Genomic DNA, 12100 nt, shown 5'->3' with positions numbered 1-12100 from the left:
GACAAATTTGTGGCGTGTAAGGCTATCAATAGCTACTATCAATAGCTACAATGGCTGTGTTCAGACTCCAGCATCAGAGATAGTATGCTTGAGAGAGTACCAGTTGGTAAGGAGGTCCTTGCTTGTGGGCATCCTGTAGACATTTGCTGGGCAAGCAATGACAAACCTAGACAGCATCTTACTTAAAAAGCAGAGGCATCACCTTGCCGACAAAGGTCCGTGTAGTTAAAGCTATGGTTTCCCAGTAGTGATGTATGGAAATGAGAGCTGGACCATAAAGAAGGCTGAACGCCGAAGAACTGATGCTTTTGAATTATGGTGCTGGAGGAGACTCTTGAGAGTCCCATGGACTGCAAGAAGATCAAACCTCTCCATTCTGAAGGAAATCAGCCCTGAGTGCTCACTGGAAGGACAGATCCTGAAGCTGAGACTCCAATACTTTGGTCACCTCATGGGAAGAGAAGACTCCCTGGAAAAGACCCTGATGTTGGGAAAGATGGAGGACACAAGGAGAAGGGGACGACAGAGGACGAGATGGTGGGAGAGTGTTCTCGAAGCTACCAGCATGAGTTTGACCAAACTGTGGGAGGCAGTGGAAGACAGAAGTGCCTGGCGTGCTCTGGTCCATGGGGTCATGAAGAGGCGGACACGACTAAACAACTAAACAACAACAAATACAGTGCTATATGGGCTTAGTTCTGATCCTGCCATGGGGTTCATCTTATGTCAACTCAAAACCTCCAGCTTTAGTGGGTTTAAGATCGCAAGCGTTCTATTTACTGATCTGGCGAGGAGGAGCCTTGAGGACTAGTAACTTGGTCAGCTCAACTGGACTTGTCCGGATCAAGTGTCTTGAGGCTCACAGCCACAGGGGAAGCGCAGGGCTCTCTGGCAGCAGGAGATGCCTGCATTGCTGTTTTCCTTTTGCATCATGATTTTTTAAAAAACCAGGGCCTGATTTATAACGTCACCCCTGGGGTTGCACCTCTGCTCCCACAGCTGGGCCGGACAAATCAGTGAGGGGTGGGATGGCTGTCCCTCTGGCTGTTTGGAAAGTAAACACACCGCTGCCAGTTTGATGTAGAAAACAAAGGGATTGTCTTGCCTCCTGCATCTGTCTTCCTCTGCCGCCGCCGCTGCTGCTCCCAATTTCTGTCCTCCAGGCAAAAAGGGTTCAGTGGCCTCCTTCCACACCCCCAAATCTAGACCTTCTCTGGTTGAATAACAATCGCAAAATCCTTTTCAGCTAAAGCCTGCCCAGAGTCTGGAAGATCTCATCTCCTTCGGCCTGATAACATTTGTTGTTGTAGTTGTTAAAGGCGGTCCAGTGAATTTATGATTCCCAAATACTTGCCCAAAAGCCTCTAACAGAATCAGGCAGGTGGTGTGGGCCCTGGGGAATATTATTCAGCTGGAGGGACGCATTCTGTGCTGGGCAATTTCTGAAGGGCCACATGACAGTGGTGTGCAGGGCCAGAGGTAAAAGTGAGAGGAGGAAGAAATGCGAATTTTACTATAAGGTAGTTTCTGCACACACACACACACAGTAAAAATCCATCACTAGAGTGCCATATTTCAAAAGGCGAAAATCCAGACACAAAAGTTGTTGAGCATTTTTGGGCAAAGTTGTTGTGCTTTTCCAACATGGGCTGCCATACGTCTGTATTTTCCTGGGCATTCCAGTGATTTCCACCCAAATACTGCTTCTGACTGCCGTGTTCCAGCGATGTCCAGGAAATTCCAGACAAATGGCAACCTTATTCACCAGAGGTGCACTTTTAATGAGTCAATGATATGTTGCAAAACACAGGCACACACACACGTCTGAAGGGGCCTTTAGTCTGTCGGGGCAAAAATGATGACGAATATCCTGGCACCTTAAATGACGAATGAATTAATATGGCAAAAACCTTTTGTGGACTTCTGTGCGAAAGATAAAATTTAATATCTGGATTTGAAATTTGAAAAAAATATATACTGGTTTATAGAAGATAGAGTGGTTGGACTTTAAGAAATGAATATCCTATGTAGCTGCAGGACAGAGAGCCAGAAGTCCTTTTATTTTATTTTTCTTTATCCTTCTTTAGTTTTTTCTTTCTTTTCATTTCTTTCTCATTCTTCAGGTTTCTCCTTTCCTTTCCTTTTGACTTTGTTCTCTTTAAGTAGCTTTTTTATCTCAGTATATTATGAAAAATAGACTTTGTAATGGGCATGTATTTTTGTATTTCTTTATCTATCTATATCTATATACTGTATACAAAAGCAAAAGCATTTTGTGAGCTGTAGTCCACTTCTCAACAGATGCATGCATGAAGTGTAACTCTAAATCGGTAGGCAGATGGTGGGAGCAGGGAATGGAGAGGCATGGAACCAGAGGGAAGCAAAATACAATACAAAACAAAAGTAACCTAACCATCATTGCCTGTGCCATATGCATAACCATGGATGTGTGTGTGTGTGTGTGTGTGTGTGTGTGTGTGTAGATAGATAGATAGATGATAGATAGATAGATAGATGATAGATAGATAGATAGATAGATAGATAGATGAAGCCCAGTGAGGCTTTTTAGAGTTGACCTGTATGGATTGTACTGCCTGGTGCTCAAGGGGCAAGTCAGGAGAGTCCAGTTAGGGGTCAAGAAGGCAGAGGTGGGATGCTCTGAGTAGTGGAGGCTGGTGCCCTTTGGGATTGGTAGGCTGGAAGGAAAGGAGGCTGCCTGTAGGTGGCGCCAGACTCAACGGCAGGCAAAGTCAGTAAACGGTAGACTTCCGGGGTTGGCGCGATCTGAAAATGGCGGATTCCCTCCGAGCTCCGGAGGGAATCGGCTCAGCGGAGGATGCGTCTTTGCCGTGCCGGCGACACGGGGACCCTTAAAAACCGCAGGTGCGGAAGCCTGCGGACTGAAGACTCGGTGGGCGCCTAAAGCGCCCCCCCTGATTCACGAAGAGCCTTTTTAAAGGCTACGGAGAGGATACGGGGGGCGGCGTGGCGCTGAGAGTCGATCGCTACCTCCGCTGAGTGAAGCCGCGAGCCATGACTGGAGAGCGCTGACTTCCTTCCTTGAAATTCGGACTGAAAAGAATAACCCGTGAGTAAACTGGAATTGGACTTTAAGAATTTTTCCTTTTGAATTTGAGACGATCGGGGGGTGTGCTAAAAGGAAGTCCGCCCCCCCCCCCTTTGCAGACGATCTAGAGCAACGATATAAGAACTAAGCTGGAGAGCCTACCCTGTAAAGGGTGAGTTTAAAAAGACAGTAACTTCCAAGATTTGGAAAAGTAATTTTGAGCAGGAGAGTGGAGTTTCGGAAGTTTCCTCTTTTGCTGTAAACAACCCTCCCTCCCGGGCCCGGGAGCGTCCTGTTTTGGAGCTTGTGTAAGAGGTGCAGAGTTTGACAGCTGTCAAAGCTGTCAAACAGACAGTTTATAGTGGAAAAATTGCTACTTAAGATTCCTCTGGATTAAAAGGAGTTACAATTGAACTAAAATTGTTGGAAACAAAGTAACAACAATAAGATAGAGGATTGTTGGAGAAAAGAACACTAAGTAACCAGATTCCCTCTAGGGGGAATTCTGTGGAATTACAATGGCTGTGGATGGAAAGATACTGGTGGAAATCGAAAGGATGTTTTATTTGGTGGGAATCTTACAAGAGCAGACTTCGGCTATGAGCAAACAATTGATGACCTTGACTCCTGAAATAAGTAGTTCTGCTGAATGTAATGAGGACCTGAATGAGAAAGAATCCACAGCTGAACCCGAAATGATAACTAAAGAAGAGGAAGAGACAAAACAAGAAAGAGAAAAAGTAAAGCTGGAAAACACTAACCAGAAGCTGACACCTGCGGAATATAAGCAAGGAGACTATTGGATTAAATCTACTACAAATCTACGAAAGATGCAGAAGACGAAAGTGGAGGCCCTGGGAGTTTATGGAATCCAGGAATTTAAAACAAAGAAATATAATTGGGGCCTCCACATAGACTCTGACTCTGACTATGATTTTCAAGATTCATGCCTTGTGGAAATTCTTCAGCAGCTGTCTTCAAATATGGGAAGAGACTATGGATTGATTGTGATAGAATTCTTTCGAGATTCGATGACCGACATAAAGGACTACCAACAAGACCGGCGGAGAGGGACTGAGAGAGACTTGAGAGCCTTGGACGTGAGGAACCCAGGCTAAGACTTGACATTTTGGACATGTATTGGGAAGGGACGCAAATCGGGGATGGGAGGGAGGGAAGGATGTAATTTTAACAACACTCAAGACCTTGGGGTTTAGTTAATAAGATTTTTATTTAAAACAAAATGGGAAATCGATGGAAGGGAACTGGGGTCCAACTTAGAAAAAAATTATTTTTGCTTTTCTCTATAAAAGGACTAATATTTAGATGGATAAGAGGAGAAATGCCAATTTGCTGACATAATTTTGGGAATAGGGATGCAAGGGAGGGGGTGGGGGGAAGTCAGGGACTAGGGTTAGGAAAATAAGATTTTCTGAAATTATACATGTTTGTTGTGTTTTTTTTGTTTTGTTTTTGTGTTTGTTTTCTGTCTATATAAAATGTGAAAACCCAATAAAAATTATTTTAAAAAAAAACAAAGTCAGTAACCGGTGAAGCCATCTAATTCTGGTTCCGCACACCAGCCCGCCCTGCTGGAATCCTACTGGAGACTTCACCCGGGGCAAAAGCCCCCCACCAATCTGGCAACGCCACGCCCCCCCAGTAGGACTACCCCTTGCAAGTAAGAAGGCAGGCAGGGGTTGGTTGGATGAAGGCAGACTGAGGGTTGGTGGTGGGACAATGCCCCACTTGCCCAAATGGACCAGCCCCCATGGATGATGCATATACCCAGGGTCAGGTGTGGACGGGGTGTGTGTGCACATCTGGGTTTCAAACACACACACACACCCCGCGAATAAGCTGCTTAAATGTAAAGGGACCCCTGATGGTTAGATCCAGTCATGGCCGACTCTGGGGTTGTGGCGCTCATCTCACTTTACTGGCCGAGGGAGCCGGCGTACAGCTTCCGGGTCATGTGGCCAGCATGACTAAGCCGCTTCTGGCGAACCAGAGCAGTGCACGGAAACGCCGGAGCGGTGCCTATTTATCTACTTGCACTTTGAGGTGCTTTTGAACTGCTAGGTTGGCAGGAGCAGGGACTGAGCAACAGGAGCTCACCCTGTTGCGGGGATTCGAACCGCTGACCTTCTGATCGGCAAGTCCTAGGCTCTGGGGTTTAACCCACAGCGCCACCCGCATCCCTTGAATAAGCTGCTTACACCTTGCAATTTCCACCTCACCTCTCCCCATCATTGGAGACCTCACCTGGAGGATGCAGGTAAGATTCCTTTCCCGGATAACTTAAAAGCCACCTGTGAGCTTTCCTTTCCCCACTTTGCTCCCCTCCTTCCTGCTGATTGGTGAGCGGAGAGAGAAGAAGGGGGGTGAGTGCATGAATTTCTCCCCCCTCTCCTTTTTTTCACCCACCCCAATTTGCCTTCCTCTCCCTGACAGATTTCACACTGTGTTGCGCAGCCAGCAGAAGAAAGAGCCCAGGGAGGAAGCGGAGAACAGCCGGGTGATTAATTCTACCTGCCTCCCCTCCCCCTCCCCCAGGAGCATTCACCTGCTTAAGGGGGTCACTGGAGAGCAGGTAGTTCTCTCCATCTCCATCTCTGAGTGCCTCATTTGTTTGGTGACAGCTGAGTGACAGGGCTTGAAACCAGAGCTGCCCGGCTAAGCCTGATGTGTGGATAAAAACCCTGGATGTGTGTGTCCCCCCCACTCCCCCCAAACATTTCAGGAAATGAAAGTTGTAACACAATCTCTCTCCCCCCCCCCAGGCCCCACATCCACTGGCTCACCCACCTCTCCCCACTGCAGGCACACACAGAAAGCTCAAAGGGGCCTCCTTGCATTCAGCTCAGGCCAGAGATGAAGGAAGCGGGAAAGGGGAGGGGGCCGCAAAACCTGGGACTGGAGGGTTCCTCCCTGCTTTTCTCTCCTGTCCAGGTTTATTAGAAATGCCTGTCTGAGCAAGGATTCCTGGGGAAGGTCACCCAACTGCTGCGGTTTGAGCATGAATGAGAACCAGGTAAGGTGTGTGTGTGTTAGAACAAGAGTTCTATATTGTGGAATCATGGACATTCAGGAAAGCTGAGCGAGCGCTGGAAGATTCGGGAAACACACGCACAAAAGAAAGTCCTTCTTCATGCAGTGCATAGCTGCGAACCGTCCCGGGATCTTCTGATGGAAGGAGGTGTACAAATTTAATAAATAAATACGAATAGATAAAAGCTAAGCAGAGACATCACCTTGCCAACAAAGGTCCGTATAGTTAAAGCCATGGTTTTCCCAGAAGAGATGTATGGTAGTGAGAGCTGGACCATAAAGAAGGCTGATCGCCGAAGAACTGATGCTTTTGAATTCTGGTGCTGGAGGAGACTCTGGAGAGTCCCATGGACTGCAAGAAGATCAAACCTCTCCATTCTGAAGGAAATCAGCCCTGAGTGCTCACTGGAAGGACAGATCCTGAAGCTGAGGCTCCAATACTTTGGCCACCTCATGAGAAGAGAAGACTCCCTGGAAAAGACCCTGATGCTGGGAAAGATGGAGGGCACAAGGAGAAGGTGACGACAGAGGACGAGATGGTTGGAGAGTGTTCTCGAAGCTACCAGCATGAGTTTGACCAAACTGCGGGAGGCAGTGGAAGACAGGAGTGCCTGGTGTGCTCTGGCCCATGGGGTCACGAAGAGTCAGACACGACTAAATGACTAAACAACAAAAGCTGCGGCGCTCACTCCTACGGGTAGCAGTGATAGCACCAACTTAGTTGGCTGTAAAAGAGGATTAGAAGAATTCATCAAGGACAAAGCTACTAGCGGCTACTAGCCACAATTGTTAAGTATAGTAATTTAAGTCACTGAAATTTCACAAACACACTTTTTTTTTAAAAAAAGGCCCAGTTTCTATGAAAGATGCAGTTTCCCACATGAAAGAAATTTGCTTTTCACACGGGCAACCTGACTCCCCAAGTCCGCTGTTGAAGCTGCTTTGTGGTTTTGATTTCCTGGTGAGAACAATCGAATATTAATCTTCCTTGTAAGGTGTTGCAAAGGCCCAGGTTACCTGAAATCTTGTTTGTGGGATTTCCTTCCGCTTGCATGCTCGCCCCAATTGGGGAAAAACCAACATCAGTTGTGTGGGAACGCACTCGGCACAACAGCCAGTTTGTGATAAGGGTTGGAATGTTGGCACTGCCTACGCGGAGTTAACATGCTTATTTTCTGGGGATGAAAAATCCTTAGTGCAACACCAGGATTATTATTTACCTACTATTACCGCTATTATTATTGTTATTACCACTATTATTCCATGGGATTTATATCCTCAAGTTCCCAAAGAAGCCCAAGGGGTGGCTTGTGGTAACGTCAGACTATTCCTCATCCTGCAAGGCCTTTCTTTGTGACCCTCTTCTGTGAGAGGTCCGGAGGGTGGCAACACAAGAACGGGCCTTTTCTGTGGTGGCCCCCCAGTATACCTCGGTCCAGTATACCTGAAGGAGTGTCTCCACCCCCATCGTTCTGCCCGGACACTGAGGTCCAGCTCCAAGGGCCTTCTGGCGGTTCCCTCACTGCGAGAAGCCAAGTTACAGGGAACCAGGCAGAGGGCCTTCTTGGTAGTGGCACCCGCCCCTTGGTAGTGGCACCCGCCCTCACACCAGATGTCAAAGAGAAAAACAACTACCAGACTTTTAGAAGACATCTGAAGGCAGCCCTGTTTAGGGAAGCTTTTAATGCTTAATAGATTATTGTATTTTAATATTCTGTTGGAAGCTGCCCAGAGTGGCTAGGGAAACCCAGCCAGATGGGCGGGGTATAAATAATCTATTATTATTATTATTATTATTATTATTATTATTATTATTATTATTGAATGCTCTTCCCAGGGAGGCTTGCCTGGTGCCATTGCTCATCTCTTTAGGTGCCAGGCAGAAATATTCCTCTTCCCTCAGGGGGTGGTGGACACTCCTTCCTTGGAAGTTTTTAAACAGAGGTTGGGTGGCCATCTGTCATGGATGCTTCAGTTGAGATTCCTGCATTGCAGGGGGTTGGACTAGATGACCCTCAGGGTCCCTGCCAACTTACAGTTATATGGTTTTAGGATTCTAGGATTCTCCCAGCCTTTAACTAGTTATCTGCGTCCTTTTAAACTGTGTGTATTTGTGGTGGGGTTATTGTTTTTGTTACCATGGTATGTATTGTTGTGTTTTTATATTGGAAACCACCCTCGGACGAAGGGCGTTATAGAAATTTAATAGATAATAAATAATAATGATAATAATTCACCGAGCAATGTCAAAGCAAATTTTAAATGTGATTAATAAACACATTGTGCACATAGTAGTTCGCCCAGTTGCAAACGGGGGAGACATTTCTTAGCTCATTAACCCACTGACATTTGCTGTAACTTGAATAATTTGAGCTTGCTTTTCCCTCATCCTTCCCGCTCCTTTTTCCTCTTATGCTGTGTCCTTTCAGAAGGTGAATCTGAGAACGGGACCATCTTAGAACCGGGTTTTATGTCAGCTGCTTTGAGAACCTCTTCAGCTCAGGCGGAAGGGAGGTGTATAGATGGTGCAAATAAATAATAATAAATAATCCGTTCTGTGTTGCGTTTCTTAAGAATAAAAAAAACAAAGATTCCCACCTCCTTTTCATGGCTTCAGATATGCCAGCAATTTTTAAATAGCCACAAAGTTCTCCTTGGCATGCCCCATAAAGCTTGCTGAAAGTTCAGGAAGCGGGACGCTTTGCAAGGCAGTGCTGGGCTTCTGCTGCTGTTTCAGCTCATTGAAGAAAGAAAATTCAGGACGGCACTCCAGGGCCCAATGAAACACAGTCCTTTACTTCTGTCCTGTTAATGGATGGTGAAAAGCGCGAAGGCAGAAACAGGTGATTCGGCTGCAGTTCAAGTCCAGGGAAACAGCTGCACCACCACCAAGGCTGGCTGTATGTTGTGTTCCGACAAATGTACCAATGTGCACACATGGGGAAAAGCTGTTGTTGTTGTTTAGTCGTTCAGTCGTGTCCGACTCTTCGTGACCCCATGGACCAGAGCACGCCAGGCCCTCCTGTCTTCCACTGCCTCCCGCAGTTTGGTCAAACTCATGCTGGTAGCTTCGAGAACACTGTCCAACCATCTCGTCCTCTGTCGTCCCCTTCTCCTTGTGCCCTCCATCTTTCCCAACACCAGGGTCTTTTCCAGGGAGTCTTCTCTTCTCATGAGGTGGCCAAAGTCTTGGAGCCTCAGCTTCAGGATCTGTCCTTCCAGTGAGCCCTCAGGGCTGATTTCCTTCAGAATGGAGAGGTTTGATCTTCTTGCAGTCCATGGGACTCCTCCAGCACGTCTTGCAGTCCATGAGTCTCCTCCAGCACCAGAATTCAAAAGCATCAATTCTTCGGTGATCAGCCTTCTTGATGGTCCAGCTCTCATTTCCATACATCACTACTGGGAAAACCATAGCTTTAACTATACGGACCTTTGTTGGCAAGGTGATGTCTCTGCTTTTTAGGATGCTGTCTAGGTTTGTCATTGCTTGGGGGAAAGCTACACATGTGCAAACTCACCCGTAATTTGCATTTGTTTGTTGCATTTATGTACCACCTGAGGACCGCAAGGAGGTTCTCTCCCTCCTCTCCATTTTATACTCGAAACAACCCTGTGAGGTAAGTTAGGCTGAGAGACAGTGATTTGGCATAAGGTCACCCAGTGATTCAAACCCTGGTCTCCCATGTCCACGTCCAACACTCTAATCCATGGGTAGGCAAACTAAGGCCCGGGGGCCGGATCTGGCCCAATCATCTTCTCAATCCGGCCCGTGGATCGTCCGGGAATCAGCGTGATTTTCCATGAGTAGAATGTGTCCTTTTATTTAAAATGCATCTCTGAGTTATTTGTGGGGCATAGGAATTCATTCAATTTTTTTCTTTCCAAAATATAGTCCTGCCCCCCCCCACAAGGTCTGAGGGACAGTGGGCTGGCCCCCTGCTGAAAAGGTTTGCTGACCCCTGCTAATCGCTGCACCACACTGGCTCTTTCACACTCGGGTTTGTAGAACAAGAAGGAGGCAGATACGTTGACGCCTCTCTTCCTCTCTCTTTCGGTTCCGCACAATTTCTCCAGAGTGTCCCCAAGTGCAAGGCTGCTTATAGAAGCATAAGACTTGTTCACACACAGCACTAAGCCAGTACTTAGTGTGAACCATGGTTAGCATGAACCATGGTTAAGCAACCATGGTTAGAGCTGAAGCACCTGGCAAGCGATCACATGAACCTTGGTTCCAACAATTACGTGTTGTTTCCAGCCCTTGAGCACAGCAGGAGCTTGCCAGGTCCCAGATCCTCTTCACAGAATCTTTGCTACAACCTCCAATGTACTATATTATTTATATATTTATATCTATATGTATAGATGATAGATAGATGATAGATAGATAGATGATAGATGATAGATAGATGATAGATAGATAGATTAGATAGATATAGATAGATAGATAGATAGATAGATAGATAGATGATAGAGATAGATAGATAGATAGATAGATAGATAGATAGATAGATAGATAGATAGATAGATATAGATAGATAGATAGATAGATAGATAGATAGATAGATGATAGATAGATAGATAGATGATAGATGATAGATAGATAGATAGATGATAGATAGATAGATGATAGATAGATGATAGATGATAGATGATAGATGATAGATGATGATAGATAGATAGATAGATAGATAGATAGATAGATAGATGATAGATAGATAGATAGATAGATAGATAGATAGATAGATAGATAGATATAGATAGAGATAGAATGCAAACATGAAGTGCAAGGAAATGGGCTCCTAGCACTTCAGAGACCCTCTTGATGCTGCTACGAATGTACAATACTTCAGTAGTCTCTGATTTCTAACAGGGACCCTCTTTTGAATGTAGGCAAACGACTAAATGGCTCTCCCACTGACGCCATCTTGAGCATAGGCTCAAAAACAGAGTGTCAGGGTGCTCCTTTCAACCCCTTCTGCTCCAGTGGGAAGAGCAACAGGGGCTTTCGAAGATACCCCCATTCCACCCCTTACTACATGCTCCTGGGCATCCTTTCCCTTTGCCAATCTTGCTTTTGCAAATAAGTGAGCAGCCGAGCTGCATACAGAGCCAGTGTGTTGTAGTGGTTAGAGCATGGGTAGGCAAACTAAGGCCCGGGGGCTGGATCCAGCCCAATTGCCTTCTAAATCCAGCCCGCGGATGGTCTGGGAACAGCGGCGTAGCGTGAGTTGTCAGCACCCGGGGCAACGCAAGTAATTTGCGCCCCCCTAACCCGCGAGTTGCCGCTGGCGCTGCCGCCCAAACGACGCCGCTTGCCCGGAGGAGGAGGGGGGCAGAGAGGCGAGGAAAATGCAACTGCCCAGCAGCTGCTGCAGCAGCAGCAGCGGAGGCGGGGCTGTGAAGAGGGGCTGCCTGGCACGTCCTCCGCGGCGAGCGCTGAGAGCTGCTGCCTGCCGGGCGCCTTCAGCCCGGACGCGCGCACAGCTCGTCAGTTCTGCGAGACATGCGGCTCCGCTACAGCCTGCGCCCGAGGCTCTTCGGCGACTCCGGAGGCAGCGAGCGCGCCCCCCCCCAGATGTTGTGCCCGTTGCGGCCTGCCCCCCTTGCACCCCCCACGCTACGCCACTGTCTGGGAATCAGCGTGTTTTCACAAGAGTAGAATGTGTGCTTTTATTTAAAAATGCATCTCTGGGTTATTTGTGGGGCATAGGAATTTGTTCATATTTCCCCCAAAAAAAATATAGTCTGGCCCTCCCACAAGGTCTGAGGGACAGTAGACCAGCCCCCTGCTGAATAAGTGTGCTGACCCCTGGGTTCGAGTGTCAAACTAAGGCCTGGGAGAGACAAGGCTTCAAACCCCCACCCAGACACAGCGCTCCCTGGGCCAGTCACTACCTCTCAGCCTAACCAACCTCTTAGGGTTGTTGTTGTGGGGATTAAATGGGGAAGGGGAGACCCATGTGCATGCTGTTTGAGTGCTTT

Source organism: Podarcis vaucheri (genome assembly GCF_965113315.1).
Source record: "Podarcis vaucheri genome assembly, chromosome: 1".
Lineage (NCBI taxonomy): Eukaryota > Metazoa > Chordata > Lepidosauria > Squamata > Lacertidae > Podarcis > Podarcis vaucheri.
This window is presented reverse-complemented; position numbering follows the sequence as displayed.